Raw genomic sequence first — 27555 nt, 5'->3', positions numbered from 1 at the left:
TTGTCAGCTGAAGTCTGAAGATTCAGACGACCGTACGGACGAAGTACGCAAAAGTTCCGCTAGGCCGCGCCTCTTTAGCTCAGTGGTAGAGCACTGGTCTAGTAAACCAGGAGTCGTGAGTTCCATCCTCACAGGAGGAAGACGAATTTTGGAAATCAGTTGCGCGTCATGGCCGTATAGCAAACAGTATCTGTGATGGCGAACAATTAGCGAGAGGCGTTTTATTAAGAATTACTCTCAGATGTGATTAAGGCGAATGACGCTGATAAAGCATTTGCTTAAGCGGTACGGCATAAGGTGGGACGACGCATTCTGAATTACATTTTATAGATGTATTTCTCACAAATCTCTGAGCCTCCCGCGGTCGTCGTCTTCGTCGTCGTCGTCGTCGTCGCCGCCGCCGCTTCTGCAGAATTAGCAAATGGCCATCGTAGCAAATGCGGCGAGGGACACCCTGCCATCGATTCCGATTGCGCAAAGTGTGTGGTCTTGTTTTCCTGTCTATGTTTGGTCGGTCTCGTAAGAGGTTGAATGTAACGAATGGGTGGGAAAGAGTAAGGGGCAGCGGCTGTGTGGAACGAAAACACAATTCCTCAGGGGGTGTGAGCGTTTCGAGATGAATCGTATATAAGTTATACTTGGTCGTCAGTGACCGTGTGGCCTAATGGATAAGGCGTCGGACTTCGGATCCGAAGATTGCAGGTTCGAATCCTGTCACGGTCGTGTTTTTCCAGTTCTGAGAAACAAACATACCGTTTTAATGTAGCAATTGTGCAGTACGAAAGCGTCTGAATGTTGCTGTTGACCATTTTGTGCTTGAAGATGGTCTTGAGCTTGAAACACACACAAGAAGACCGGTGTTAACTAGCGAAATGGTCGGCAGAGTGCCCTCATCGCGAGGTTTGACTGGCACTTGCACATCTAAAACAACGTCGGAAAGTAACTCGTTCGGCTTTTGAGTCACGTCAAGTATGTGTGTTAATTTTGACGCCGCTAGCTCTGCAGATTGTCATGCAATTCCTTTACCTCTCAGAAATGATTATGAAATAAAAGTGAAGTACGTGACGAGTGTCGTTAGGAAAACATTAGGCAGCATGGAGAGATTCTGTATGGGACCAACCAACCCAAACGAGTACTGTGTGATCTGCTACCCAGGAGGTACCCAACGAGGCAGCACGGCTAGCTCAGTCGGTAGAGCATGAGACTCTTAATCACAGGGTCGTGGGTTCGAGCCCTTCGCTGGGCGGAACGGAATTTTTCTCCACTGCAGACGTAAATTACCGATTTTCTGATTAACTTGATGTAATGGAAATAGCAACTTTAAAATTTGCCTACGTCTCAATCAGTCGCAAGAAAACTGTATTTGAAGGTGAAGGTGATTTTGTAGACATGTGTGAAAGTCATGTTCTGAAGTGCAGGTGATTTTGTTTGGAGAGAACATCGGCTACGTGTCAGATGTGTATCCAAGCAGTAATGGGTCGCCATAGCTGCAAATATTAGTGAAAAATATGAAGTGTTGTCAGCTGAAGTCTGAAGATTCAGACGACCGTACGGACGAAGTACGCAGAAGTTCCGCTAGGCCGCGCCTCTTTAGCTCAGTGGTAGAGCACTGGTCTAGTAAACCAGGAGTCGTGAGTTCCATCCTCACAGGAGGAAGACGAATTTTGGAAATCAGTTGCGCGTCATGGCCGTATAGCAAACAGTATCTGTGATGGCGAACAATTAGCGAGAGGCGTTTTATTAAGAATTACTCTCAGATGTGATTAAGGCGAATGGCGCTGATAAAGCATTTGCCAAAGCGGTACGGCATAAGGTGGGACGAGGCATTCTGAATTACATTTTATAGATGTATTTCTCACAAATCTCTGAGCCTCCCGCGGTCGTCGTCTTCGTCGTCGTCGTCGTCGTCGTCGTCGTCGTCGCCGCCGCCGCTTCTGCAGAATTAGCAAATGGCCATCGTACAAATGCGGCGAGGGACACCCTGCCATCGATTCCGATTGCGCAAAGTGTGTGGTCTTGTTTTCCTGTCTATGTTTGGTCGGTCTCGTAAGAGGTTGAATGTAACGAATGGGTGGGAAAGAGTAAGGGGCAGCGGCTGTGTGGAACGAAAACACAATTCCTCAGGGGGTGTGAGCGTTTCGAGATGAATCGTATATAAGTTATACTTGGTCGTCAGTGACCGTGTGGCCTAATGGATAAGGCGTCGGACTTCGGATCCGAAGATTGCATGTTCGAGTCCTGTCACGGTCGTGTTTTTCCAGTTCTGAGAAACAAACATACCGTTTTAATGTAGCAATTGTGCAGTACGAAACCGTCTGAATGTTGCTGTTGACCATTTTGTGCTTGAAGATGGTCTTGAGCTTGAAACACACACAAGAAGACCGGTGTTAACTAGCGAAATGGTCGGCAGAGTGCCCTCACCGCGAGGTTTGACTGGCACTTGCACATCTAAAACAACGTCGGAAAGTAACTCGTTCGGCTTTTGAGTCACGTCAAGTATGTGTGTTAATTTTGACGCCGCTAGCTCTGCAGATTGTCATGCAATTCCTTTACCTCTCAGAAATGATTATGAAATAAAAGTGAAGTACGTGACGAGTGTCGTTAGGAAAACATTAGGCAGCATGGAGAGATTCTGTATGGGACCAACCAACCCAAACGAGTACTGTGTGATCTGCTACCCAAGAGGTACCCAACGAGGCAGCACGGCTAGCTCAGTCGGTAGAGCATGAGACTCTTAATCACAGGGTCGTGGGTTCGAGCCCTTCGCTGGGCGGAACGGAATTTTTCTCCACTGCAGATGTAAATTACCGATTTTCTGATTAACGTGATGTAATGGAAATAGCAACTTTAAAATTTGCCTACGTCTCAATCAGTCGCAAGAAAACTGTATTTGAAGGTGAAGGTGATTTTGTAGACATGTGTGAAAGTCATGTTCTGAAGTGCAGGTGATTTTGTTTGGAGAGAACATCGGCTACGTGTCAGATGTGTATCCAAGCAGTAATGGGTCGCCATAGCTGCAAATATTAGTGAAAAATATGAAGTGTTGTCAGCTGAAGTCTGAAGATTCAGACGACCGTACGGACGAAGTACGCAAAAGTTCCGCTAGGCCGCGCCTCTTTAGCTCAGTGGTAGAGCACTGGTCTAGTAAACCAGGAGTCGTGAGTTCCATCCTCACAGGAGGAAGACGAATTTTGGAAATCAGTTGCGCGTCATGGGCATATAGCAAACAGTATCTGTGATGGCGAACAATTAGCGAGAGGCGTTTTATTAAGAATTACTCTCAGATGTGATTAAGGCGAATGGCGCTGATAAAGCATTTGCCAAAGCGGTACGGCATAAGGTGGGACGAGGCATTCTGAATTACATTTTATAGATGTATTTCTCACAAATCTCTGAGCCTCCCGCGGTCGTCGTCTTCGTCGTCGTCGTCGTCGTCGTCGTCGTCGCCGCCGCCGCTTCTGCAGAATTAGCAAATGGCCATCGTACAAATGCGGCGAGGGACACCCTGCCATCGATTCCGATTGCGCAAAGTGTGTGGTCTTGTTTTCCTGTCTATGTTTGGTCGGTCTCGTAAGAGGTTGAATGTAACGAATGGGTGGGAAAGAGTAAGGGGCAGCGGCTGTGTGGAACGAAAACACAATTCCTCAGGGGGTGTGAGCGTTTCGAGATGAATCGTATATAAGTTATACTTGGTCGTCAGTGACCGTGTGGCCTAATGGATAAGGCGTCGGACTTCGGATCCGAAGATTGCAGGTTCGAGTCCTGTCACGGTCGTGTTTTTCCAGTTCTGAGAAACAAACATACCGTTTTAATGTAGCAATTGTGCAGTACGAAACCGTCTGAATGTTGCTGTTGACCATTTTGTGCTTGAAGATGGTCTTGAGCTTGAAACACACACAAGAAGACCGGTGTTAACTAGCGAAATGGTCGGCAGAGTGCCCTCACCGCGAGGTTTGACTGGCACTTGCACATCTAAAACAACGTCGGAAAGTAACTCGTTCGGCTTTTGAGTCACGTCAAGTATGTGTGTTAATTTTGACGCCGCTAGCTCTGCAGATTGTCATGCAATTCCTTTACCTCTCAGAAATGATTATGAAATAAAAGTGAAGTACGTGACGAGTGTCGTTAGGAAAACATTAGGCAGCATGGAGAGATTCTGTATGGGACCAACCAACCCAAACGAGTACTGTGTGATCTGCTACCCAAGAGGTACCCAACGAGGCAGCACGGCTAGCTCAGTCGGTAGAGCATGAGACTCTTAATCACAGGGTCGTGGGTTCGAGCCCTTCGCTGGGCGGAACGGAATTTTTCTCCACTGCAGATGTAAATTACCGATTTTCTGATTAACGTGATGTAATGGAAATAGCAACTTTAAAATTTGCCTACGTCTCAATCAGTCGCAAGAAAACTGTATTTGAAGGTGAAGGTGATTTTGTAGACATGTGTGAAAGTCATGTTCTGAAGTGCAGGTGATTTTGTTTGGAGAGAACATCGGCTACGTGTCAGATGTGTATCCAAGCAGTAATGGGTCGCCATAGCTGCAAATATTAGTGAAAAATATGAAGTGTTGTCAGCTGAAGTCTGAAGATTCAGACGACCGTACGGACGAAGTACGCAAAAGTTCCGCTAGGCCGCGCCTCTTTAGCTCAGTGGTAGAGCACTGGTCTAGTAAACCAGGAGTCGTGAGTTCCATCCTCACAGGAGGAAGACGAATTTTGGAAATCAGTTGCGCGTCATGGCCGTATAGCAAACAGTATCTGTGATGGCGAACAATTAGCGAGAGGCGTTTTATTAAGAATTACTCTCAGATGTGATTAAGGCGAATGGCGCTGATAAAGCATTTGCCAAAGCGGTACGGCATAAGGTGGGACGAGGCATTCTGAATTACATTTTATAGATGTATTTCTCACAAATCTCTGAGCCTCCCGCGGTCGTCGTCTTCGTCGTCGTCGTCGTCGTCGTCGTCGCCGCCGCCGCTTCTGCAGAATTAGCAAATGGCCATCGTACAAATGCGGCGAGGGACACCCTGCCATCGATTCCGATTGCGCAAAGTGTGTGGTCTTGTTTTCCTGTCTATGTTTGGTCGGTCTCGTAAGAGGTTGAATGTAACGAATGGGTGGGAAAGAGTAAGGGGCAGCGGCTGTGTGGAACGAAAACACAATTCCTCAGGGGGTGTGAGCGTTTCGAGATGAATCGTATATAAGTTATACTTGGTCGTCAGTGACCGTGTGGCCTAATGGATAAGGCGTCGGACTTCGGATCCGAAGATTGCAGGTTCGAATCCTGTCACGGTCGTGTTTTTCCAGTTCTGAGAAACAAACATACCGTTTTAATGTAGCAATTGTGCAGTACGAAACCGTCTGAATGTTGCTGTTGACCATTTTGTGCTTGAAGATGGTCTTGAGCTTGAAACACACACAAGAAGACCGGTGTTAACTAGCGAAATGGTCGGCAGAGTGCCCTCACCGCGAGGTTTGACTGGCACTTGCACATCTAACGTCGGAAAGTAACTCGTTCGGCTTTTGAGTCACGTCAAGTATGTGTGTTAATTTTGACGCCGCTAGCTCTGCAGATTGTCATGCAATTCCTTTACCTCTCAGAAATGATTATGAAATAAAAGTGAAGTACGTGACGAGTGTCGTTAGGAAAACATTAGTCAGCATGGAGAGATTCTGTATGGGACCAACCAACCCAAACGAGTACTGTGTGATCTGCTACCCAGGAGGTACCCAACGAGGCAGCACGGCTAGCTCAGTCGGTAGAGCATGAGACTCTTAATCACAGGGTCGTGGGTTCGAGCCCTTCGCTGGGCGGAACGGAATTTTTCTCCACTGCAGATGTAAATTACCGATTTTCTGATTAACGTGATGTAATGGAAATAGCAACTTTAAAATTTGCCTACGTCTCAATCAGTCGCAAGAAAACTGTATTTGAAGGTGAAGGTGATTTTGTAGACATGTGTGAAAGTCATGTTCTGAAGTGCAGGTGATTTTGTTTGGAGAGAACATCGGCTACGTGTCAGATGTGTATCCAAGCAGTAATGGGTCGCCATAGCTGCAAATATTAGTGAAAAATATGAAGTGTTGTCTGCTGAAGTCTGAAGATTCAGACGACCGTACGGACGAAGTACGCAAAAGTTCCGCTAGGCCGCGCCTCTTTAGCTCAGTGGTAGAGCACTGGTCTAGTAAACCAGGAGTCGTGAGTTCCATCCTCACAGGAGGAAGACGAATTTTGGAAATCAGTTGCGCGTCATGGCCGTATAGCAAACAGTATCTGTGATGGCGAACAATTAGCGAGAGGCGTTTTATTAAGAATTACTCTCAGATGTGATTAAGGCGAATGGCGCTGATAAAGCATTTGCCAAAGCGGTACGGCATAAGGTGGGACGAGGCATTCTGAATTACATTTTATAGATGTATTTCTCACAAATCTCTGAGCCTCCCGCGGTCGTCGTCTTCGTCGTCGTCGTCGTCGTCGCCGCCGCCGCTTCTGCAGAATTAGCAAATGGCCATCGTACAAATGCGGCGAGGGACACCCTGCCATCGATTCCGATTGCGCAAAGTGTGTGGTCTTGTTTTCCTGTCTATGTTTGGTCGGTCTCGTAAGAGGTTGAATGTAACGAATGGGTGGGAAAGAGTAAGGGGCAGCGGCTGTGTGGAACGAAAACACAATTCCTCAGGGGGTGTGAGCGTTTCGAGATGAATCGTATATAAGTTATACTTGGTCGTCAGTGACCGTGTGGCCTAATGGATAAGGCGTCGGACTTCGGATCCGAAGATTGCAGGTTCGAATCCTGTCACGGTCGTGTTTTTCCAGTTCTGAGAAACAAACATACCGTTTTAATGTAGCAATTGTGCAGTACGAAACCGTCTGAATGTTGCTGTTGACCATTTTGTGCTTGAAGATGGTCTTGAGCTTGAAACACACACAAGAAGACCGGTGTTAACTAGCGAAATGGTCGGCAGAGTGCCCTCACCGCGAGGTTTGACTGGCACTTGCACATCTAAAACAACGTCGGAAAGTAACTCGTTCGGCTTTTGAGTCACGTCAAGTATGTGTGTTAATTTTGACGCCGCTAGCTCTGCAGATTGTCATGCAATTCCTTTACCTCTCAGAAATGATTATGAAATAAAAGTGAAGTACGTGACGAGTGTCGTTAGGAAAACATTAGGCAGCATGGAGAGATTCTGTATGGGACCAACCAACCCAAACGAGTACTGTGTGATCTGCTACCCAGGAGGTACCCAACGAGGCAGCACGGCTAGCTCAGTCGGTAGAGCATGAGACTCTTAATCACAGGGTCGTGGGTTCGAGCCCTTCGCTGGGCGGAACGGAATTTTTCTCCACTGCAGATGTAAATTACCGATTTTCTGATTAACGTGATGTAATGGAAATAGCAACTTTAAAATTTGCCTACGTCTCAATCAGTCGCAAGAAAACTGTATTTGAAGGTGAAGGTGATTTTGTAGACATGTGTGAAAGTCATGTTCTGAAGTGCAGGTGATTTTGTTTGGAGAGAACATCGGCTACGTGTCAGATGTGTATCCAAGCAGTAATGGGTCGCCATAGCTGCAAATATTAGTGAAAAATATGAAGTGTTGTCTGCTGAAGTCTGAAGATTCAGACGACCGTACGGACGAAGTACGCAAAAGTTCCGCTAGGCCGCGCCTCTTTAGCTCAGTGGTAGAGCACTGGTCTAGTAAACCAGGAGTCGTGAGTTCCATCCTCACAGGAGGAAGACGAATTTTGGAAATCAGTTGCGCGTCATGGCCGTATAGCAAACAGTATCTGTGATGGCGAACAATTAGCGAGAGGCGTTTTATTAAGAATTACTCTCAGATGTGATTAAGGCGAATGGCGCTGATAAAGCATTTGCCAAAGCGGTACGGCATAAGGTGGGACGAGGCTTTCTGAATTACATTTTATAGATGTATTTCTCACAAATCTCTGAGCCTCCCGCGGTCGTCGTCTTCGTCGTCGTCGTCGTCGTCGCCGCCGCCGCTTCTGCAGAATTAGCAAATGGCCATCGTACAAATGCGGCGAGGGTCACCCTGCCATCGATTCCGATTGTGCAAAGTGTGTGGTCTTGTTTTCCTGTCTATGTTTGGTCGGTCTCGTAAGAGGTTGAATGTAACGAATGGGTGGGAAAGAGTAAGGGGCAGCGGCTGTGTGGAACGAAAACACAATTCCTCAGGGGGTGTGAGCGTTTCGAGATGAATCGTATATAAGTTATACTTGGTCGTCAGTGACCGTGTGGCCTAATGGATAAGGCGTCGGACTTCGGATCCGAAGATTGCAGGTTCGAATCCTGTCACGGTCGTGTTTTTCCAGTTCTGAGAAACAAACATACCGTTTTAATGTAGCAATTGTGCAGTACGAAACCGTCTGAATGTTGCTGTTGACCATTTTGTGCTTGAAGATGGTCTTGAGCTTGAAACACACACAAGAAGACCGGTGTTAACTAGCGAAATGGTCGGCAGAGTGCCCTCACCGCGAGGTTTGACTGGCACTTGCACATCTAAAACAACGTCGGAAAGTAACTCGTTCGGCTTTTGAGTCACGTCAAGTATGTGTGTTAATTTTGACGCCGCTAGCTCTGCAGATTGTCATGCAATTCCTTTACCTCTCAGAAATGATTATGAAATAAAAGTGAAGTACGTGACGAGTGTCGTTAGGAAAACATTAGGCAGCATGGAGAGATTCTGTATGGGACCAACCAACCCAAACGAGTACTGTGTGATCTGCTACCCAGGAGGTACCCAACGAGGCAGCACGGCTAGCTCAGTCGGTAGAGCATGAGACTCTTAATCACAGGGTCGTGGGTTCGAGCCCTTCGCTGGGCGGAACGGAATTTTTCTCCACTGCAGATGTAAATTACCGATTTTCTGATTAACGTGATGTAATGGAAATAGCAACTTTAAAATTTGCCTACGTCTCAATCAGTCGCAAGAAAACTGTATTTGAAGGTGAAGGTGATTTTGTAGACATGTGTGAAAGTCATGTTCTGAAGTGCAGGTGATTTTGTTTGGAGAGAACATCGGCTACGTGTCAGATGTGTATCCAAGCAGTAATGGGTCGCCATAGCTGCAAATATTAGTGAAAAATATGAAGTGTTGTCTGCTGAAGTCTGAAGATTCAGACGACCGTACGGACGAAGTACGCAAAAGTTCCGCTAGGCCGCGCCTCTTTAGCTCAGTGGTAGAGCACTGGTCTAGTAAACCAGGAGTCGTGAGTTCCATCCTCACAGGAGGAAGACGAATTTTGGAAATCAGTTGCGCGTCATGGCCGTATAGCAAACAGTATCTGTGATGGCGAACAATTAGCGAGAGGCGTTTTATTAAGAATTACTCTCAGATGTGATTAAGGCGAATGGCGCTGATAAAGCATTTGCCAAAGCGGTACGGCATAAGGTGGGACGAGGCATTCTGAATTACATTTTATAGATGTATTTCTCACAAATCTCTGAGCCTCCCGCGGTCGTCGTCGTCGTCGTCGTCGTCGTCGTCGCCACCGCCACCGCCGCTTCTGCAGAATTAGCAAATGGCCATCGTACAAATGCGGCGAGGGACACCCTGCCATCGATTCCGATTGCGCAAAGTGTGTGGTCTTGTTTTCCTGTCTATGTTTGGTCGGTCTCGTAAGAGGTTGAATGTAACGAATGGGTGGGAAAGAGTAAGGGGCAGCGGCTGTGTGGAACGAAAACACAATTCCTCAGGGGGTGTGAGCGTTTCGAGATGAATCGTATATAAGTTATACTTGCTCGTCAGTGACCGTGTGGCCTAATGGATAAGGCGTCGGACTTCGGATCCGAAGATTGCAGGTTCGAATCCTGTCACGGTCGTGCTTTTCCAGTTCTGAGAAACAAACATACCGTTTTAATGTAGCAATTGTGCAGTACGAAACCGTCTGAATGTTGCTGTTGACCATTTTGTGCTTGAAGATGGTCTTGAGCTTGAAACACACACAAGAAGACCGGTGTTAACTAGCGAAATGGTCGGCAGAGTGCCCTCACCGCGAGGTTTGACTGGCACTTGCACATCTAAAACAACGTCGGAAAGTAACTCGTTCGGCTTTTGAGTCACGTCAAGTATGTGTGTTAATTTTGACGCCGCTAGCTCTGCAGATTGTCATGCAATTCCTTTACCTCTCAGAAATGATTATGAAATAAAAGTGAAGTACGTGACGAGTGTCGTTAGGAAAACATTAGGCAGCATGGAGAGATTCTGTATGGGACCAACCAACCCAAACGAGTACTGTGTGATCTGCTACCCAGGAGGTACCCAACGAGGCAGCACGGCTAGCTCAGTCGGTAGAGCATGAGACTCTTAATCACAGGGTCGTGGGTTCGAGCCCTTCGCTGGGCGGAACGGAATTTTTCTCCACTGCAGATGTAAATTACCGATTTTCTGATTAACGTGATGTAATGGAAATAGCAACTTTAAAATTTGCCTACGTCTCAATCAGTCGCAAGAAAACTGTATTTGAAGGTGAAGGTGATTTTGTAGACATGTGTGAAAGTCATGTTCTGAAGTGCAGGTGATTTTGTTTGGAGAGAACATCGGCTACGTGTCAGATGTGTATCCAAGCAGTAATGGGTCGCCATAGCTGCAAATATTAGTGAAAAATATGAAGTGTTGTCAGCTGAAGTCTGAAGATTCAGACGACCGTACGGACGAAGTACGCAAAAGTTCCGCTAGGCCGCGCCTCTTTAGCTCAGTGGTAGAGCACTGGTCTAGTAAACCAGGAGTCGTGAGTTCCATCCTCACAGGAGGAGGACGAATTTTGGAAATCAGTTGCGCGTCATGGCCGTGTAGCAAACAGTATCTGTGATGGCGAACAATTAGCGAGAGGCGTTTTATTAAGAATTACTCTCAGATGTGATTAAGGCGAATGGCGCTGATAAAGCATTTGCCAAAGCGGTACGGCATAAGGTGGGACGAGGCATTCTGAATTACATTTTATAGATGTATTTCTCACAAATCTCTGAGCCTCCCGCGGTCGTCGTCTTCGTCGTCGTCGTCGTCGTCGCCGCCGCCGCTTCTGCAGAATTAGCAAATGGCCATCGTACAAATGCGGCGAGGGACACCATGCCATCGATTCCGATTGCGCAAAGTGTGTGGTCTTGTTTTCCTGTCTATGTTTGGTCGGTCTCGTAAGAGGTTGAATGTAACGAATGGGTGGGAAAGAGTAAGGGGCAGCGGCTGTGTGGAACGAAAACACAATTCCTCAGGGGGTGTGAGCGTTTCGAGATGAATCGTATATAAGTTATACTTGGTCGTCAGTGACCGTGTGGCCTAATTGATAAGGCGTGTAGGACTTCGGATCCGAAGATTGCAGGTTCGAATCCTGTCACGGTCGTGTTTTTCCAGTTCTGAGAAACAAACATACCGTTTTAATGTAGCAATTGTGCAGTACGAAACCGTCTGAATGTTGCTGTTGACCATTTTGTGCTTGAAGATGGTCTTGAGCTTGAAACACACACAAGAAGACCGGTGTTAACTAGCGAAATGGTCGGCAGAGTGCCCTCACCGCGAGGTTTGACTGGCACTTGCACATCTAAAACAACGTCGGAAAGTAACTCGTTCGGCTTTTGAGTCACGTCAAGTATGTGTGTTAATTTTGACGCCGCTAGCTCTGCAGATTGTCATGCAATTCGTTTTCCTCTCAGAAATGATTATGAAATAAAAGTGAAGTACGTGACGAGTGTCGTTAGGAAAACATTAGGCAGCATGGAGAGATTCTGTATGGGACCAACCAACCCAAACGAGTACTGTGTGATCTGCTACCCAGGAGGTACCCAACGAGGCAGCACGGCTAGCTCAGTCGGTAGAGCATGAGACTCTTAATCACAGGGTCGTGGGTTCGAGCCCTTCGCTGGGCGGAACGGAATTTTTCTCCACTGCAGATGTAAATTACCGATTTTCTGATTAACGTGATGTAACGGAAATAGCAACTTTTAAATTTGCCTACGTCTCAATCAGTCGCAAGAAAACTGTATTTGAAGGTGAAGGTGATTTTGTAGACATGTGTGAAAGTCATGTTCTGAAGTGCAGGTGATTTTGTTTGGAGAGAACATCAGCTACGTGTCAGATGTGTATCCAAGCAGTAATGGGTCGCCATAGCTGCAAATATTAGTGAAAAATATGAAGTGTTGTCAGCTGAAGTCTGAAGATTCAGACGACCGTACGGACGAAGTACGCAAAAGTTCCGCTAGGCCGCGCCTCTTTAGCTCAGTGGTAGAGCACTGGTCTAGTAAACCAGGAGTCGTGAGTTCCATCCTCACAGGAGGAAGACGAATTTTGGAAATCAGTTGCGCGTCATGGCCGTATAGCAAACAGTATCTGTGATGGCGAACAATTAGCGAGAGGCGTTTTATTAAGAATTACTCTCAGATGTGATTAAGGCGAATGGCGCTGATAAAGCATTTGCCAAAGCGGTACGGCATAAGGTGGGACGAGGCATTCTGAATTACATTTTATAGATGTATTTCTCACAAATCTCTGAGCCTCCCGCGGTCGTCGTCGTCTTCGTCGTCGTCGTCGTCGTCGCCGCCGCCGCTTCTGCAGAATTAGCAAATGGCCATCGTAGCAAATGCGGCGAGGGACACCCTGCCATCGATTCCGATTGCGCAAAGTGTGTGGTCTTGTTTTCCTGTCTATGTTTGGTCGGTCTCGTAAGAGGTTGAATGTAACGAATGGGTGGGAAAGAGTAAGGGGCAGCGGCTGTGTGGAACGAAAACACAATTCCTCAGGGGGTGTGAGCGTTTCGAGATGAATCGTATATAAGTTATACTTGGTCGTCAGTGACCGTGTGGCCTAATGGATAAGGCGTCGGACTTCGGATCCGAAGATTGCAGGTTCGAGTCCGGTCACGGTCGTGTTTTTCCAGTTCTGAGAAACAAACATACCGTTTTAATGTAGCAATTGTGCAGTACGAAACCGTCTAAATGTTGCTGTTGACCATTTTGTGCTTGAAGATGGTCTTGAGCTTGAAACACACACAAGAAGACCGGTGTTAACTAGCGAAATGGTCGGCAGAGTGCCCTCACCGCGAGGTTTGACTGGCACTTGCACATCTAAAACAACGTCGGAAAGTAACTCGTTCGGCTTTTGAGTCACGTCAAGTATGTGTGTTAATTTTGACGCCGCTAGCTCTGCAGATTGTCATGCAATTCCTTTACCTCTCAGAAATGATTATGAAATAAAAGTGAAGTACGTGACGAGTGTCGTTAGGAAAACATTAGGCAGCATGGAGAGATTCTGTATGGGACCAACCAACCCAAACGAGTACTGTGTGATCTGCTACCCAGGAGGTACCCAACGAGGCAGCACGGCTAGCTCAGTCGGTAGAGCATGAGACTCTTAATCACAGGGTCGTGGGTTCGAGCCCTTCGCTGGGCGGAACGGAATTTTTCTCCACTGCAGATGTAAATTACCGATTTTCTGATTAACGTGATGTAATGGAAATAGCAACTTTAAAATTTGCCTACGTCTCAATCAGTCGCAAGAAAACTGTATTTGAAGGTGAAGGTGATTTTGTAGACATGTGTGAAAGTCATGTTCTGAAGTGCAGGTGATTTTGTTTGGAGAGAACATCGGCTACGTGTCAGATGTGTATCCAAGCAGTAATGGGTCGCCATAGCTGCAAATATTAGTGAAAAATATGAAGTGTTGTCAGCTGAAGTCTGAAGATTCAGACGACCGTACGGACGAAGTACGCAAAAGTTCCGCTAGGCCGCGCCTCTTTAGCTCAGTGGTAGAGCACTGGTCTAGTAAACCAGGAGTCGTGAGTTCCATCCTCACAGGAGGAAGACGAATTTTGGAAATCAGTTGCGCGTCATGGCCGTATAGCAAACAGTATCTGTGATGGCGAACAATTAGCGAGAGGCGTTTTATTAAGAATTACTCCCAGATGTGATTAAGGCGAATGGCGCTGATAAAGCATTTGCCAAAGCGGTACGGCATAAGGTGGGACGAGGCATTCTGAATTACATTTTATAGATGTATTTCTCACAAATCTCTGAGCCTCCCGCGGTCGTCGTCTTCGTCGTCGTCGTCGTCGTCGTCGTCGTCGTCGTCGCCGCCGCCGCTTCTGCAGAATTAGCAAATGGCCATCGTAGCAAATGCGGCGAGGGACACCCTGCCATCGATTCCGATTGCGCAAAGTGTGTGGTCTTGTTTTCCTGTCTATGTTTGGTCGGTCGCGTAAGAGCTTGAATGTAACGAATGAGTGGGAAAGAGTAAGGGGCAGCGGCTGTGTGGAACGAAAACACAATTCCTCAGGGGGTGTGAGCGTTTCGAGATGAATCGTATATAAGTTATACTTGGTCGTCAGTGACCGTGTGGCCTAATGGATAAGGCGTCGGACTTTGGATCCGAAGATTGCAGGTGCGAATCCTGTCACGGTCGTGTTTTTCCAGTTCTGAGAAACAAACATACCGTTTTAATGTAGCAATTGTGCAGTACGAAACCGTCTGAATGTTGCTGTTGACCATTTTGTGCTTGAAGATGGTCTTGAGCTTGAACCACACACAAGAAGACCGGTGTTAACTAGCGAAATGGTCGGCAGAGTGCCCTCACCGCGAGGTTTGACTGGCACTTGCACATCTAAAACAACGTCGGAAAGTAACTCGTTCGGCTTTTGAGTCACGTCAAGTATGTGTGTTAATTTTGACGCCGCTAGCTCTGCAGATTGTCATGCAATTCCTTTACCTCTCAGAAATGATTATGAAATAAAAGTGAAGTACGTGACGAGTGTCGTTAGGAAAACATTAGGCAGCATGGAGAGATTCTGTATGGGACCAACCAACCCAAACGAGTACTGTGTGATCTGCTACCCAGGAGGTACCCAACGAGGCAGCACGGCTAGCTCAGTCGGTAGAGCATGAGACTCTTAATCACAGGGTCGTGGGTTCGAGCCCTTCGCTGGGCGGAACGGAATTTTTCTCCACTGCAGATGTAAATTACCGATTTTCTGATTAACGTGATGTAATGGAAATAGCAACTTTAAAATTTGCCTACGTCTCAATCAGTCGCAAGAAAACTGTATTTGAAGGTGAAGGTGATTTTGTAGACATGTGTGAAAGTCATGTTCTGAAGTGCAGGTGATTTTGTTTGGAGAGAACATCGGCTACGTGTCAGATGTGTATCCAAGCAGTAATGGGTCGCCATAGCTGCAAATATTAGTGAAAAATATGAAGTGTTGTCAGCTGAAGTCTGAAGATTCAGACGACCGTACGGACGAAGAACGCAAAAGTTCCGCTAGGCCGCGCCTCTTTAGCTCAGTGGTAGAGCACTGGTCTAGTAAACCAGGAGTCGTGAGTTCCATCCTCACAGGAGGAAGACGAATTTTGGAAATCAGTTGCGCGTCATGGCCGTATAGCAAACAGTATCTGTGATGGCGAACAATTAGCGAGAGGCGTTTTATTAAGAATTACTCTCAGATGTGATTAAGGCGAATGGCGCTGATAAAGCATTTGCCAAAGCGGTACGGCATAGGGTGGGACGAGGCATTCTGAATTACATTTTATAGATGTATTTCTCACAAATCTCTGAGCCTCCCGCGGTCGTCGTCTTCGTCGTCGTCGTCGTCGTCGTCGCCGCCGCCGCTTCTGCAGAATTAGCAAATGGCCATCGTAGCAAATGCGGCGAGGGACACCCTGCCATCGATTCCGATTGCGCAAAGTGTGTGGTCTTGTTTTCCTGTCTATGTTTGGTCGGTCTCGTAAGAGGTTGAATGTAACGAATGGGTGGGAAAGAGTAAGGGGCAGCGGCTGTGTGGAACGAAAACACAATTCCTCAGGGGGTGTGAGCGTTTCGAGATGAATCGTATATAAGTTATACTTGGTCGTCAGTGACCGTGTGCCCTAATGGATAAGGCGTCGGACTTCGGATCCGAAGATTGCAGGTTCGAATCCTGTCACGGTCGTGTTTTTCCAGTTCTGAGAAACAAACATACCGTTTTAATGTAGCAATTGTGCAGTACGAAACCGTCTGAATGTTGCTGTTGACCATTTTGTGCTTGAAGATGGTCTTGAGCTTGAACCACACACAAGAAGACCGGTGTTAACTAGCGAAATGGTCGGCAGAGTGCCCTCACCGCGAGGTTTGACTGGCACTTGCACATCTAAAACAACGTCGGAAAGTAACTCGTTCGGCTTTTGAGTCACGTCAAGTATGTGTGTTAATTTTGACGCCGCTAGCTCTGCAGATTGTCATGCAATTCCTTTACCTCTCAGAAATGATTATGAAATAAAAGTGAAGTACGTGACGAGTGTCGTTAGGAAAACATTAGGCAGCATGGAGAGATTCTGTATGGGACCAACCAACCCAAACGAGTACTGTGTGATCTGCTACCCAGGAGATACCCAACGAGGCAGCACGGCTAGCTCAGTCGGTAGAGCATGAGACTCTTAATCACAGGGTCGTGGGTTCGAGCCCTTCGCTGGGCGGAACGGAATTTTTCTCCACTGCAGATGTAAATTACCGATTTTCTGATTAACGTGATGTAATGGAAATAGCAACTTTAAAATTTGCCTACGTCTCAATCAGTCGCAAGAAAACTGTATTTGAAGGTGAAGGTGATTTTGTAGACATGTGTGAAAGTCATGTTCTGAAGTGCAGGTGATTTTGTTTGGAGAGAACATCGGCTACGTGTCAGATGTGTATCCAAGCAGTAATGGGTCGCCATAGCTGCAAATATTAGTGAATAATATGAAGTGTTGTCAGCTGAAGTCTGAAGATTCAGACGACCGTACGGACGAAGAACGCAAAAGTTCCGCTAGGCCGCGCCTCTTTAGCTCAGTGGTAGAGCACTGGTCTAGTAAACCAGGAGTCGTGAGTTCCATCCTCACAGGAGGAAGACGAATTTTGGAAATCAGTTGCGCGTCATGGCCGTATAGCAAACAGTATCTGTGATGGCGAACAATTAGCGAGAGGCGTTTTATTAAGAATTACTCTCAGATGTGATTAAGGCGAATGGCGCTGATAAAGCATTTGCCAAAGCGGTACGGCATAAGGTGGGACGAGGCATTCTGAATTACATTTTATAGATGTATTTCTCACAAATCTCTGAGCCTCCCGCGGTCGTCGTCTTCGTCGTCGTCGTCGTCGTCGTCGCCGCCGCCGCTTCTGCAGAATTAGCAAATGGCCATCGTAGCAAATGCGGCGAGGGACACCCTGCCATCGATTCCGATTGCGCAAAGTGTGTGGTCTTGTTTTCCTGTCTATGTTTGGTCGGTCTCGTAAGAGGTTGAATGTAACGAATGGGTGGGAAAGAGTAAGGGGCAGCGGCTGTGTGGAACGAAAACACAATTCCTCAGGGGGTGTGAGCGTTTCGAGATGAATCGTATATAAGTTATACTTGGTCGTCAGTGACCGTGTGGCCTAATGGATAAGGCGTCGGACTTCGGATCCGAAGATTGCAGGTTCGAATCCTGTCACGGTCGTGTTTTTCCAGTTCTGAGAAACAAACATACCGTTTTAATGTAGCAATTGTGCAGTACGAAACCGTCTGAATGTTGCTGTTGACCATTTTGTGCTTGAAGATGGTCTTGAGCTTGAACCACACACAAGAAGACCGGTGTTAACTAGCGAAATGGTCGGCAGAGTGCCCTCACCGCGAGGTTTGACTGGCACTTGCACATCTAAAACAACGTCGGAAAGTAACTCGTTCGGCTTTTGAGTCACGTCAAGTATGTGTGTTAATTTTGACGCCGCTAGCTCTGCAGATTGTCATGCAATTCCTTTACCTCTCAGAAATGATTATGAAATAAAAGTGAAGTACGTGACGAGTGTCGTTAGGAAAACATTAGGCAGCATGGAGAGATTCTGTATGGGACCAACCAACCCAAACGAGTACTGTGTGATCTGCTACCCAGGAGGTACCCAACGAGGCAGCACGGCTAGCTCAGTCGGTAGAGCATGAGACTCTTAATCACAGGGTCGTGTGTTCGAGCCCTTCGCTGGGCGGAACGGAATTTTTCTCCACTGCAGATGTAAATTACCGATTTTCTGATTAACGTGATGTAATGGAAATAGCAACTTTAAAATTTGCCTACGTCTCAATCAGTCGCAAGAAAACTGTATTTGAAGGTGAAGGTGATTTTGTAGACATGTGTGAAAGTCATGTTCTGAAGTGCAGGTGATTTTGTTTGGAGAGAACATCGGCTACGTGTCAGATGTGTATCCAAGCAGTAATGGGTCGCCATAGCTGCAAATATTAGTGAAAAATATGAAGTGTTGTCAGCTGAAGTCTGAAGATTCAGACGACCGTACGGACGAAGAACGCAAAAGTTCCGCTAGGCCGCGCCTCTTTAGCTCAGTGGTAGAGCACTGGTCTAGTAAACCAGGAGTCGTGAGTTCCATCCTCACAGGAGGAAGACGAATTTTGGAAATCAGTTGCGCGTCATGGCCGTATAGCAAACAGTATCTGTGATGGCGAACAATTAGCGAGAGGCGTTTTATTAAGAATTACTCTCAGATGTGATTAAGGCGAATGGCGCTGATAAAGCATTTGCCAAAGCGGTACGGCATAAGGTGGGACGAGGCATTCTGAATTACATTTTATAGATGTATTTCTCACAAATCTCTGAGCCTCCCGCGGTCGTCGTCTTCGTCGTCGTCGTCGTCGTCGTCGCCGCCGCCGCTTCTGCAGAATTAGCAAATGGCCATCGTAGCAAATGCGGCGAGGGACACCCTGCCATCGATTCCGATTGCGCAAAGTGTGTGGTCTTGTTTTCCTGTCTATGTTTGGTCGGTCTCGTAAGAGGTTGAATGTAACGAATGGGTGGGAAAGAGTAAGGGGCAGCGGCTGTGTGGAACGAAAACACAATTCCTCAGGGGGTGTGAGCGTTTCGAGATGAATCGTATATAAGTTATACTTGGTCGTCAGTGACCGTGTGCCCTAATGGATAAGGCGTCGGACTTCGGATCCGAAGATTGCAGGTTCGAATCCTGTCACGGTCGTGTTTTTCCAGTTCTGAGAAACAAACATACCGTTTTAATGTAGCAATTGTGCAGTACGAAACCGTCTGAATGTTGCTGTTGACCATTTTGTGCTTGAAGATGGTCTTGAGCTTGAACCACACACAAGAAGACCGGTGTTAACTAGCGAAATGGTCGGCAGAGTGCCCTCACCGCGAGGTTTGACTGGCACTTGCACATCTAAAACAACGTCGGAAAGTAACTCGTTCGGCTTTTGAGTCACGTCAAGTATGTGTGTTAATTTTGACGCCGCTAGCTCTGCAGATTGTCATGCAATTCCTTTACCTCTCAGAAATGATTATGAAATAAAAGTGAAGTACGTGACGAGTGTCGTTAGGAAAACATTAGGCAGCATGGAGAGATTCTGTATGGGACCAACCAACCCAAACGAGTACTGTGTGATCTGCTACCCAGGAGGTACCCAACGAGGCAGCACGGCTAGCTCAGTCGGTAGAGCATGAGACTCTTAATCACAGGGTCGTGGGTTCGAGCCCTTCGCTGGGCGGAACGGAATTTTTCTCCACTGCAGATGTAAATTACCGATTTTCTGATTAACGTGATGTAATGGAAATAGCAACTTTAAAATTTGCCTACGTCTCAATCAGTCGCAAGAAAACTGTATTTGAAGGTGAAGGTGATTTTGTAGACATGTGTGAAAGTCATGTTCTGAAGTGCAGGTGATTTTGTTTGGAGAGAACATCGGCTACGTGTCAGATGTGTATCCAAGCAGTAATGGGTCGCCATAGCTGCAAATATTAGTGAAAAATATGAAGTGTTGTCAGCTGAAGTCTGAAGATTCAGACGACCGTACGGACGAAGTACACAAAAGTTCCGCTAGGCCGCGCCTCTTTAGCTCAGTGGTAGAGCACTGGTCTAGTAAACCAGGAGTCGTGAGTTCCATCCTCACAGGAGGAAGACGAATTTTGGAAATCAGTTGCGCGTCATGGCCGTATAGCAAACAGTATCTGTGATGGCGAACAATTAGCGAGAGGCGTTTTATTAAGAATTACTCTCAGATGTGATTAAGGCGAATGGCGCTGATAAAGCATTTGCCAAAGCGGTACGGCATAAGGTGGGACGAGGCATTCTGAATTACATTTTATAGATGTATTTCTCACAAATCTCTGAGCCTCCCGCGGTCGTCGTCTTCGTCGTCGTCGTCGTCGTCGTCGTCGCCGCTTCTGCAGAATTAGCAAATGGCCATCGTACAAATGCGGCGAGGGACACCCTGCCATCGATTCCGATTGCGCAAAGTGTGTGGTCTTGTTTTCCTGTCTATGTTTGGTCGGTCTCGTAAGAGGTTGAATGTAACGAATGGGTGGGAAAGAGTAAGGGGCAGCGGCTGTGTGGAACGAAAACACAATTCCTCAGGGGGTGTGAGCGTTTCGAGATGAATCGTATATAAGTTATACTTGGTCGTCAGTGACCGTGTGGCCTAATGGATAAGGCGTCGGACTTCGGATCCGAAGATTGCAGGTTCGAATCCTGTCACGGTCGTGTTTTTCCAGTTCTGAGAAACAAACATACCGTTTTAATGTAGCAATTGTGCAGTACGAAACCGTCTGAATGTTGCTGTTGACCATTTTGTGCTTGAAGATGGTCTTGAGCTTGAAACACACACAAGAAGACCGGTGTTAACTAGCGAAATGGTCGGCAGAGTGCCCTCACCGCGAGGTTTGACTGGCACTTGCACATCTAAAACAACGTCGGAAAGTAACTCGTTCGTCTTTTTAGTCACGTCAAGTATGTGTGTTAATTTTGACGCCGCTAGCTCTGCAGATTGTCATGCAATTCCTTTTCCTCTCAGAAATGATTATGAAATAAAAGTGAAGTACGTGACGAGTGTCGTTAGGAAAACATTAGGCAGCATGGAGAGATTCTGTATGGGACCAACCAACCCAAACGAGTACTGTGTGATCTGCTACCCAGGAGGTACCCAACGAGGCAGCACGGCTAGCTCGGTCGGTAGAGCATGAGACTCTTAATCACAGGGTCGTGGGTTCGAGCCCTTCGCTGGGCGGAACGGAATTTTTCTCCACTGCAGATGTAAATTACCGATTTTCTGATTAACGTGATGTAATGGAAATAGCAACTTTAAAATTTGCCTACGTCTCAATCAGTCGCAAGAAAACTGTATTTGAAGGTGAAGGTGATTTTGTAGACATGTGTGAAAGTCATGTTCTGAAGTGCAGGTGATTTTGTTTGGAGAGAACATCGGCTACGTGTCAGATGTGTATCCAAGCAGTAATGGGTCGCCATAGCTGCAAATATTAGTGAAAAATATGAAGTGTTGTCAGCTGAAGTCTGAAGATTCAGACGACCGTACGGACGAAGTACGCAAAAGTTCCGCTAGGCCACGCGTCTTTAGCTCAGTGGTAGAGCACTGGTCTAGTAAACCAGGAGTCGTGAGTTCCATCCCCACAGGAGGAAGACGAATTTTGGAAATCAGTTGCGCGTCATGGCCATATAGCAAACAGTATCTGTGATGGCGAACAATTAGCGAGAGGCGTTTTATTAAGAATTACTCTCAGATGTGATTAAGGCGAATGGCGCTGATAAAGCATTTGCCAAAGCGGTACGGCATAAGGTGGGACGAGGCATTCTGAATTACATTTTATAGATGTATTTCTCACAAATCTCTGAGCCTCCCGCGGTCGTCGTCTTCGTCGTCGTCGTCGTCGCCGCCGCCGCTTCTGCAGAATTAGCAAATGGCCATCGTAGCAAATGCGGCGAGGGACACCCTGCCATCGATTCCGATTGCGCAAAGTGTGTGGTCTTGTTTTCCTGTCTATGTTTGGTCGGTCTCGTAAGAGGTTGAATGTAACGAATGTGTGGGAAAGAGTAAGGGGCAGCGGCTGTGTGGAACGAAAACACAATTCCTCAGGGGGTGTGAGCGTTTCGAGATGAATCGTATATAAGTTATACTTGGTCGTCAGTGACCGTGTGGCCTAATGGATAAGGCGTCGGACTTCGGATCCGAAGATTGCAGGTTCGAATCCTGTCACGGTCGTGTTTTTCCAGTTCTGAGAAACAAACATACCGTTTTAATGTAGCAATTGTGCAGTACGAAACCGTCTGAATGTTGCTGTTGACCATTTTGTGCTTGAAGATGGTCTTGAGCTTGAACCACACACAAGAAGACCGGTGTTAACTAGCGAAATGGTCTGCAGAGTGCCCTCACCGCGAGGTTTGACTGGCACTTGCACATCTAAAACAACGTCGGAAAGTAACTCGTTCGGCTTTTGAGTCACGTCAAGTATGTGTGTTAATTTTGACGCCGCTAGCTCTGCAGATTGTCATGCAATTCCTTTACCTCTCAGAAATGATTATGAAATAAAAGTGAAGTACGTGACGAGTGTCGTTAGGAAAACATTAGGCAGCATGGAGAGATTCTGTATGGGACCAACCAACCCAAACGAGTACTGTGTGATCTGCTACCCAGGAGGTACCCAACGAGGCAGCACGGCTAGCTCAGTCGGTAGAGCATGAGACTCTTAATCACAGGGTCGTGGGTTCGAGCCCTTCGCTGGGCGGAACGGAATTTTTCTCCACTGCAGATGTAAATTACCGATTTTCTGATTAACGTGATGTAATGGAAATAGCAACTTTAAAATTTGCCTACGTCTCAATCAGTCGCAAGAAAACTGTATTTGAAGGTGAAGGTGATTTTGTAGACATGTGTGAAAGTCATGTTCTGAAGTGCAGGTGATTTTGTTTGGAGAGAACATCGGCTACGTGTCAGATGTGTATCCAAGCAGTAATGGGTCGCCATAGCTGCAAATATTAGTGAAAAATATGAAGTGTTGTCAGCTGAAGTCTGAAGATTCAGACGACCGTACGGACGAAGAACGCAAAAGATCCGCTAGGCCGCGCCTCTTTAGCTCAGTGGTATTGCACTGGTCTAGTAAACCAGGAGTCGTGAGTTCCATCCTCACAGGAGGAAGACGAATTTTGGAAATCAGTTGCGCGTCATGGCCGTATAGCAAACAGTATCTGTGATGGCGAACAATTAGCGAGAGGCGTTTTATTAAGAATTACTCTCAGATGTGATTAAGGCGAATGGCGCTGATAAAGCATTTGCCAAAGCGGTACGGCATAAGGTGGGACGAGGCATTCTGAATTACATTTTATAGATGTATTTCTCACAAATCTCTGAGCCTCCCGCGGTCGTCGTCTTCGTCGTCGTCGTCGTCGCCGCCGCCGCTTCTGCAGAATTAGCAAATGGCCATCGTAGCAAATGCGGCGAGGGACACCCTGCCATCGATTCCGATTGCGCAAAGTGTGTGGTCTTGTTTTCCTGTCTATGTTTGGTCGGTCTCGTAAGAGGTTGAATGTAACGAATGGGTGGGAAAGAGTAAGGGGCAGCGGCTGTGTGGAACGAAAACACAATTCCTCAGGGGGTGTGAGCGTTTCGAGATGAATCGTATATAAGTTATACTTGGTCGTCAGTGATCGTGTGGCCTAATGGATAAGGCGTCGGACTTCGGATCCGAAGATTGCAGGTTCGAATCCTGTCACGGTCGTGTTTTTCCAGTTCTGAGAAACAAACATACCGTTTTAATGTAGCAATTGTGCAGTACGAAACCGTCTGAATGTTGCTGTTGACCATTTTGTGCTTGAAGATGGTCTTGAGCTTGAAACACACACAAGAAGACCGGTGTTAACTAGCGAAATGGTCGGCAGAGTGCCCTCACCGCGAGGTTTGACTGGCACTTGCACATCTAAAACAACGTCGGAAAGTAACTCGTTCGGCTTTTGAGTCACGTCAAGTATGTGTGTTAATTTTGACGCCGCTAGCTCTGCAGATTGTCATGCAATTCCTTTACCTCTCAGAAATGATTATGAAATAAAAGTGAAGTACGTGACGAGTGTCGTTAGGAAAACATTAGGCAGCATGGAGAGATTCTGTATGGGACCAACCAACCCAAACGAGTACTGTGTGATCTGCTACCCAGGAGGTACCCAACGAGGCAGCACGGCTAGCTCAGTCGGTAGAGCATGAGACTCTTAATCACAGGGTCGTGGGTTCGAGCCCTTCGCTGGGCGGAACGGAATTTTTCTCCACTGCAGATGTAAATTACCGATTTTCTGATTAACGTGATGTAATGGAAATAGCAACTTTAAAATTTGCCTACGTCTCAATCAGTCGCAAGAAAACTGTATTTGAAGGTGAAGGTGATTTTGTAGACATGTGTGAAAGTCATGTTCTGAAGTGCAGGTGATTTTGTTTGGAGAGAACATCGGCTACGTGTCAGATGTGTATCCAAGCAGTAATGGGTCGCCATAGCTGCAAATATTAGTGAAAAATATGAAGTGTTGTCAGCTGAAGTCTGAAGATTCAGACGACCGTACGGACGAAGTACGCAAAAGATCCGCTAGGCCGCGCCTCTTTAGCTCAGTGGTAGGGCACTGGTCTAGTAAACCAGGAGTCGTGAGTTCCATCCTCACAGGAGGAAGACGAATTTTGGAAATCAGTTGCGCGTCATGGCCGTATAGCAAACAGTATCTGTGATGGCGAACAATTAGCGAGAGGCGTTTTATTAAGAATTACTCTCAGATGTGATTAAGGCGAATGGCGCTGATAAAGCATTTGCCAAAGCGGTACGGCATAAGGTGGGACGAGGCATTCTGAATTACATTTTATAGATGTATTTCTCACAAATCTCTGAGCCTCCCGCGGTCGTCGTCTTCTTCGTCGTCGTCGTCGCCGCCGCCGCTTCTGCAGAATTAGCAAATGGCCATCGTAGCAAATGCGGCGAGGGACACCCTGCCATCGATTCCGATTGCGCAAAGTGTGTGGCCTTGTTTTCCTGTCTATGTTTGGTCGGTCTCGTAAGAGGTTGAATGTAACGAATGGGTGGGAAAGAGTAAGGGGCAGCGGCTGTGTGGAACGAAAACACAATTCCTCAGGGGGTGTGAGCGTTTCGAGATGAATCGTATTAAGTTATACTTGGTCGTCAGTGACCGTGTGGCCTAATGGATAAGGCGTCGGACTTCGGATCCGAAGATTGCAGGTTCGAATCCTGTCACGGTCGTGTTTTTCCAGTTCTGAGAAACAAACATACCGTTTTAATGTAGCAATTGTGCAGTACGAAACCGTCTGAATGTTGCTGTTGACCATTTTGTGCTTGAAGATGGTCTTGAGCTTGAAACACACACAAGAAGACCGGTGTTAACTAGCGAAATGGTCGGCAGAGTGCCCTCACCGCGAGGTTTGACTGGCACTTGCACATCTAAAACAACGTCGGAAAGTAACTCGTTCGGCTTTTGAGTCACGTCAAGTATGTGTGTTAATTTTGACGCCGCTAGCTCTGCAGATTGTCATGCAATTCCTTTACCTCTCAGAAATGATTATGAAATAAAAGTGAAGTACGTGACGAGTGTCGTTAGGAAAACATTAGGCAGCATGGAGAGATTCTGTATGGGACCAACCAACCCAAACGAGTACTGTGTGATCAGCTACCCAGGAGGTACCCAACGAGGCAGCACGGCTAGCTCAGTCGGTAGAGCATGAGACTCTTAATCACAGGGTCGTGGGTTCGAGCCCTTCGCTGGGCGGAACGGAATTTTTCTCCACTGCATATGTAAATTACCGATTTTCTGATTAACGTGATGTAATGGAAATAGCAACTTTAAAATTTGCCTACGTCTCAATCAGTCGCAAGAAAACTGTATTTGAAGGTGAAGGTGATTTTGTAGACATGTGTGAAAGTCATGTTCTGAAGTGCAGGTGATTTTGTTTGGAGAGAACATCGGCTACGTGTCAGATGTGTATCCAAGCAGTAATGGGTCGCCATAGCTGCAAATATTAGTGAAAAATATGAAGTGTTGTCAGCTGAAGTCTGAAGATTCAGACGACCGTACGGACGAAGTACGCAAAAGTTCCGCTAGGCCGCGCCTCTTTAGCTCAGTGGTAGAGCACTGGTCTAGTAAACCAGGAGTCGTGAGTTCCATCCTCACAGGAGGAAGACGAATTTTGGAAATCAGTTGCGCGTCATGGCCGTATAGCAAACAGTATCTGTGATGGCGAACAATTAGCGAGAGGCGTTTTATTAAGAATTACTCTCAGATGTGATTAAGGCGAATGGCGCTGATAAAGCATTTGCCAAAGCGGTACGGCATAAGGTGGGACGAGGCATTCTGAATTACATTTTATAGATGTATTTCTCACAAATCTCTGAGCCTCCCGCGGTCGTCGTCTTCGTCGTCGTCGTCGTCGTCGTCGCCGCCGCCGCTTCTGCAGAATTAGCAAATGGCCATCGTAGCAAATGCGGCGAGGGACACCCTGCCATCGATTCCGATTGCGCAAAGTGTGTGGCCTTGTTTTCCTGTCTATGTTTGGTCGGTCTCGTAAGAGGTTGAATGTAACGAATGGGTGGGAAAGAGTAAGGGGCAGCGGCTGTGTGGAACGAAAACACAATTCCTCAGGGGGTGTGAGCGTTTCGAGATGAATCGTATATAAGTTATACTTGGTCGTCAGTGACCGTGTGGCCTAATGGATAAGGCGTCGGACTTCGGATCCGAAGATTGCAGGTTCGAATCCTGTCACGGTCGTGTTTTTCCAGTTCTGAGAAACAAACATACCGTTTTAATGTAGCAATTGTGCAGTACGAAACCGTCTGAATGTTGCTGTTGACCATTTTGTGCTTGAAGATGGTCTTGAGCTTGAAACACACACAAGAAGACCGGTGTTAACTAGCGAAATGGTCGGCAGAGTGCCCTCACCGCGAGGTTTGACTGGCACTTACACATCTAAAACAACGTCGGAAAGTAACTCGTTCGGCTTTTGAGTCACGTCAAGTATGTGTGTTAATTTTGACGCCGCTAGCTCTGCAGATTGTCATGCAATTCCTTTTCCTCTCAGAAATGATTATGAAATAAAAGTGAAGTACGTGACGAGTGTCGTTAGGAAAACATTAGGCAGCATGGAGAGATTCTGTATGGGACCAACCAACCCAAACGAGTACTGTGTGATCTGCTACCCAGGAGGTACCCAACGAGGCAGCACGGCTAGCTCAGTCGGTAGAGCATGAGACTCTTAATCACAGGGTCGTGGGTTCGAGCCCTTCGCTGGGCGGAACGGAATTTTTCTCCACTGCAGATGTAAATTACCGATTTTCTGATTAACGTGATGTAATGGAAATAGCAACTTTAAAATTTGCCTACGTCTCAATCAGTCGCAAGAAAACTGTATTTGAAGGTGAAGGTGATTTTGTAGACATGTGTGAAAGTCATGTTCTGAAGTGCAGGTGATTTTGTTTGGAGAGAACATCGGCTACGTGTCAGATGTGTATCCAAGCAGTAATGGGTCGCCATAGCTGCAAATATTAGTGAAATATATGAAGTGTTGTCAGCTGAAGTCTGAAGATTCAGACGACCGTACGGACGAAGTACGCAAAAGTTCCGCTAGGCCGCGCCTCTTTAGCTCAGTGGTAGAGCACTGGTCTAGTAAACCAGGAGTCGTGAGTTCCATCCTCACAGGAGGAAGACGAATTTTGGAAATCAGTTGCGCGTCATGGCCGTATAGCAAACAGTATCTGTGATGGCGAACAATTAGCGAGAGGCGTTTTAT

General features: G+C 46.8%; 49 non-coding genes across 49 annotated transcripts; all 49 read left to right on the top strand.

Annotated features, from left to right (window-relative positions):
* Positions 1–68: 68 nt before the first annotated feature.
* Trnat-agu (transfer RNA threonine (anticodon AGU)) lies at positions 69–140 on the top strand. Its single transcript has one exon. It is a non-coding gene; the product is annotated as a tRNA-Thr (tRNA).
* A 510-nt stretch (positions 141–650) lies between these two features.
* On the top strand, positions 651–723 carry Trnar-ucg (transfer RNA arginine (anticodon UCG)). Its single transcript has one exon. It is a non-coding gene; the product is annotated as a tRNA-Arg (tRNA).
* A 450-nt stretch (positions 724–1173) lies between these two features.
* Trnak-cuu (transfer RNA lysine (anticodon CUU)) lies at positions 1174–1246 on the top strand. Its single transcript has one exon. It is a non-coding gene; the product is annotated as a tRNA-Lys (tRNA).
* A 338-nt stretch (positions 1247–1584) lies between these two features.
* Trnat-agu (transfer RNA threonine (anticodon AGU)) lies at positions 1585–1656 on the top strand. The gene has a single exon. It is a non-coding gene; the product is annotated as a tRNA-Thr (tRNA).
* A 521-nt stretch (positions 1657–2177) lies between these two features.
* Positions 2178–2250, top strand: Trnar-ucg (transfer RNA arginine (anticodon UCG)). The gene has a single exon. It is a non-coding gene; the product is annotated as a tRNA-Arg (tRNA).
* A 450-nt stretch (positions 2251–2700) lies between these two features.
* On the top strand, positions 2701–2773 carry Trnak-cuu (transfer RNA lysine (anticodon CUU)). Its single transcript has one exon. It is a non-coding gene; the product is annotated as a tRNA-Lys (tRNA).
* A 338-nt stretch (positions 2774–3111) lies between these two features.
* Trnat-agu (transfer RNA threonine (anticodon AGU)) lies at positions 3112–3183 on the top strand. The gene has a single exon. It is a non-coding gene; the product is annotated as a tRNA-Thr (tRNA).
* A 518-nt stretch (positions 3184–3701) lies between these two features.
* Positions 3702–3774, top strand: Trnar-ucg (transfer RNA arginine (anticodon UCG)). The gene has a single exon. It is a non-coding gene; the product is annotated as a tRNA-Arg (tRNA).
* A 450-nt stretch (positions 3775–4224) lies between these two features.
* On the top strand, positions 4225–4297 carry Trnak-cuu (transfer RNA lysine (anticodon CUU)). Its single transcript has one exon. It is a non-coding gene; the product is annotated as a tRNA-Lys (tRNA).
* Positions 4298–4635: 338 nt separating this feature from the next.
* On the top strand, positions 4636–4707 carry Trnat-agu (transfer RNA threonine (anticodon AGU)). Its single transcript has one exon. It is a non-coding gene; the product is annotated as a tRNA-Thr (tRNA).
* Positions 4708–5222: 515 nt separating this feature from the next.
* Trnar-ucg (transfer RNA arginine (anticodon UCG)) lies at positions 5223–5295 on the top strand. Its single transcript has one exon. It is a non-coding gene; the product is annotated as a tRNA-Arg (tRNA).
* Positions 5296–5740: 445 nt separating this feature from the next.
* Positions 5741–5813, top strand: Trnak-cuu (transfer RNA lysine (anticodon CUU)). The gene has a single exon. It is a non-coding gene; the product is annotated as a tRNA-Lys (tRNA).
* Positions 5814–6151: 338 nt separating this feature from the next.
* Positions 6152–6223, top strand: Trnat-agu (transfer RNA threonine (anticodon AGU)). The gene has a single exon. It is a non-coding gene; the product is annotated as a tRNA-Thr (tRNA).
* A 509-nt stretch (positions 6224–6732) lies between these two features.
* Trnar-ucg (transfer RNA arginine (anticodon UCG)) lies at positions 6733–6805 on the top strand. The gene has a single exon. It is a non-coding gene; the product is annotated as a tRNA-Arg (tRNA).
* Positions 6806–7255: 450 nt separating this feature from the next.
* Positions 7256–7328, top strand: Trnak-cuu (transfer RNA lysine (anticodon CUU)). Its single transcript has one exon. It is a non-coding gene; the product is annotated as a tRNA-Lys (tRNA).
* A 338-nt stretch (positions 7329–7666) lies between these two features.
* Trnat-agu (transfer RNA threonine (anticodon AGU)) lies at positions 7667–7738 on the top strand. The gene has a single exon. It is a non-coding gene; the product is annotated as a tRNA-Thr (tRNA).
* Positions 7739–8247: 509 nt separating this feature from the next.
* Positions 8248–8320, top strand: Trnar-ucg (transfer RNA arginine (anticodon UCG)). The gene has a single exon. It is a non-coding gene; the product is annotated as a tRNA-Arg (tRNA).
* Positions 8321–8770: 450 nt separating this feature from the next.
* Trnak-cuu (transfer RNA lysine (anticodon CUU)) lies at positions 8771–8843 on the top strand. The gene has a single exon. It is a non-coding gene; the product is annotated as a tRNA-Lys (tRNA).
* Positions 8844–9181: 338 nt separating this feature from the next.
* Positions 9182–9253, top strand: Trnat-agu (transfer RNA threonine (anticodon AGU)). Its single transcript has one exon. It is a non-coding gene; the product is annotated as a tRNA-Thr (tRNA).
* Positions 9254–9768: 515 nt separating this feature from the next.
* On the top strand, positions 9769–9841 carry Trnar-ucg (transfer RNA arginine (anticodon UCG)). The gene has a single exon. It is a non-coding gene; the product is annotated as a tRNA-Arg (tRNA).
* Positions 9842–10291: 450 nt separating this feature from the next.
* On the top strand, positions 10292–10364 carry Trnak-cuu (transfer RNA lysine (anticodon CUU)). Its single transcript has one exon. It is a non-coding gene; the product is annotated as a tRNA-Lys (tRNA).
* A 338-nt stretch (positions 10365–10702) lies between these two features.
* Trnat-agu (transfer RNA threonine (anticodon AGU)) lies at positions 10703–10774 on the top strand. Its single transcript has one exon. It is a non-coding gene; the product is annotated as a tRNA-Thr (tRNA).
* Positions 10775–11808: 1034 nt separating this feature from the next.
* Trnak-cuu (transfer RNA lysine (anticodon CUU)) lies at positions 11809–11881 on the top strand. The gene has a single exon. It is a non-coding gene; the product is annotated as a tRNA-Lys (tRNA).
* A 338-nt stretch (positions 11882–12219) lies between these two features.
* Positions 12220–12291, top strand: Trnat-agu (transfer RNA threonine (anticodon AGU)). Its single transcript has one exon. It is a non-coding gene; the product is annotated as a tRNA-Thr (tRNA).
* A 513-nt stretch (positions 12292–12804) lies between these two features.
* Positions 12805–12877, top strand: Trnar-ucg (transfer RNA arginine (anticodon UCG)). The gene has a single exon. It is a non-coding gene; the product is annotated as a tRNA-Arg (tRNA).
* A 450-nt stretch (positions 12878–13327) lies between these two features.
* On the top strand, positions 13328–13400 carry Trnak-cuu (transfer RNA lysine (anticodon CUU)). Its single transcript has one exon. It is a non-coding gene; the product is annotated as a tRNA-Lys (tRNA).
* Positions 13401–13738: 338 nt separating this feature from the next.
* On the top strand, positions 13739–13810 carry Trnat-agu (transfer RNA threonine (anticodon AGU)). The gene has a single exon. It is a non-coding gene; the product is annotated as a tRNA-Thr (tRNA).
* Positions 13811–14335: 525 nt separating this feature from the next.
* On the top strand, positions 14336–14408 carry Trnaq-uug (transfer RNA glutamine (anticodon UUG)). Its single transcript has one exon. It is a non-coding gene; the product is annotated as a tRNA-Gln (tRNA).
* A 450-nt stretch (positions 14409–14858) lies between these two features.
* Positions 14859–14931, top strand: Trnak-cuu (transfer RNA lysine (anticodon CUU)). Its single transcript has one exon. It is a non-coding gene; the product is annotated as a tRNA-Lys (tRNA).
* A 338-nt stretch (positions 14932–15269) lies between these two features.
* Positions 15270–15341, top strand: Trnat-agu (transfer RNA threonine (anticodon AGU)). The gene has a single exon. It is a non-coding gene; the product is annotated as a tRNA-Thr (tRNA).
* Positions 15342–15854: 513 nt separating this feature from the next.
* On the top strand, positions 15855–15927 carry Trnar-ucg (transfer RNA arginine (anticodon UCG)). Its single transcript has one exon. It is a non-coding gene; the product is annotated as a tRNA-Arg (tRNA).
* Positions 15928–16377: 450 nt separating this feature from the next.
* Trnak-cuu (transfer RNA lysine (anticodon CUU)) lies at positions 16378–16450 on the top strand. The gene has a single exon. It is a non-coding gene; the product is annotated as a tRNA-Lys (tRNA).
* Positions 16451–16788: 338 nt separating this feature from the next.
* On the top strand, positions 16789–16860 carry Trnat-agu (transfer RNA threonine (anticodon AGU)). Its single transcript has one exon. It is a non-coding gene; the product is annotated as a tRNA-Thr (tRNA).
* Positions 16861–17373: 513 nt separating this feature from the next.
* Positions 17374–17446, top strand: Trnar-ucg (transfer RNA arginine (anticodon UCG)). The gene has a single exon. It is a non-coding gene; the product is annotated as a tRNA-Arg (tRNA).
* An 861-nt stretch (positions 17447–18307) lies between these two features.
* On the top strand, positions 18308–18379 carry Trnat-agu (transfer RNA threonine (anticodon AGU)). Its single transcript has one exon. It is a non-coding gene; the product is annotated as a tRNA-Thr (tRNA).
* Positions 18380–18892: 513 nt separating this feature from the next.
* On the top strand, positions 18893–18965 carry Trnar-ucg (transfer RNA arginine (anticodon UCG)). The gene has a single exon. It is a non-coding gene; the product is annotated as a tRNA-Arg (tRNA).
* A 450-nt stretch (positions 18966–19415) lies between these two features.
* On the top strand, positions 19416–19488 carry Trnak-cuu (transfer RNA lysine (anticodon CUU)). Its single transcript has one exon. It is a non-coding gene; the product is annotated as a tRNA-Lys (tRNA).
* A 338-nt stretch (positions 19489–19826) lies between these two features.
* Positions 19827–19898, top strand: Trnat-agu (transfer RNA threonine (anticodon AGU)). The gene has a single exon. It is a non-coding gene; the product is annotated as a tRNA-Thr (tRNA).
* Positions 19899–20407: 509 nt separating this feature from the next.
* On the top strand, positions 20408–20480 carry Trnar-ucg (transfer RNA arginine (anticodon UCG)). Its single transcript has one exon. It is a non-coding gene; the product is annotated as a tRNA-Arg (tRNA).
* A 1440-nt stretch (positions 20481–21920) lies between these two features.
* Positions 21921–21993, top strand: Trnar-ucg (transfer RNA arginine (anticodon UCG)). Its single transcript has one exon. It is a non-coding gene; the product is annotated as a tRNA-Arg (tRNA).
* A 450-nt stretch (positions 21994–22443) lies between these two features.
* On the top strand, positions 22444–22516 carry Trnak-cuu (transfer RNA lysine (anticodon CUU)). Its single transcript has one exon. It is a non-coding gene; the product is annotated as a tRNA-Lys (tRNA).
* Positions 22517–23433: 917 nt separating this feature from the next.
* On the top strand, positions 23434–23506 carry Trnar-ucg (transfer RNA arginine (anticodon UCG)). The gene has a single exon. It is a non-coding gene; the product is annotated as a tRNA-Arg (tRNA).
* A 450-nt stretch (positions 23507–23956) lies between these two features.
* Positions 23957–24029, top strand: Trnak-cuu (transfer RNA lysine (anticodon CUU)). The gene has a single exon. It is a non-coding gene; the product is annotated as a tRNA-Lys (tRNA).
* Positions 24030–24945: 916 nt separating this feature from the next.
* On the top strand, positions 24946–25018 carry Trnar-ucg (transfer RNA arginine (anticodon UCG)). Its single transcript has one exon. It is a non-coding gene; the product is annotated as a tRNA-Arg (tRNA).
* A 450-nt stretch (positions 25019–25468) lies between these two features.
* On the top strand, positions 25469–25541 carry Trnak-cuu (transfer RNA lysine (anticodon CUU)). Its single transcript has one exon. It is a non-coding gene; the product is annotated as a tRNA-Lys (tRNA).
* Positions 25542–25879: 338 nt separating this feature from the next.
* Trnat-agu (transfer RNA threonine (anticodon AGU)) lies at positions 25880–25951 on the top strand. The gene has a single exon. It is a non-coding gene; the product is annotated as a tRNA-Thr (tRNA).
* A 513-nt stretch (positions 25952–26464) lies between these two features.
* On the top strand, positions 26465–26537 carry Trnar-ucg (transfer RNA arginine (anticodon UCG)). The gene has a single exon. It is a non-coding gene; the product is annotated as a tRNA-Arg (tRNA).
* Positions 26538–26987: 450 nt separating this feature from the next.
* Positions 26988–27060, top strand: Trnak-cuu (transfer RNA lysine (anticodon CUU)). Its single transcript has one exon. It is a non-coding gene; the product is annotated as a tRNA-Lys (tRNA).
* A 338-nt stretch (positions 27061–27398) lies between these two features.
* Trnat-agu (transfer RNA threonine (anticodon AGU)) lies at positions 27399–27470 on the top strand. Its single transcript has one exon. It is a non-coding gene; the product is annotated as a tRNA-Thr (tRNA).
* The last annotated feature ends 85 nt before the right edge of the window (positions 27471–27555 follow it).

The sequence above is a fragment of the Schistocerca gregaria genome, chromosome 3 (assembly GCF_023897955.1).
Source record: "Schistocerca gregaria isolate iqSchGreg1 chromosome 3, iqSchGreg1.2, whole genome shotgun sequence".
Classification (NCBI taxonomy): domain Eukaryota; kingdom Metazoa; phylum Arthropoda; class Insecta; order Orthoptera; family Acrididae; genus Schistocerca; species Schistocerca gregaria.
The sequence above is the reverse complement of the archived record's forward strand: the minus strand, read 5'-3'. Positions and strand labels throughout refer to the sequence as shown.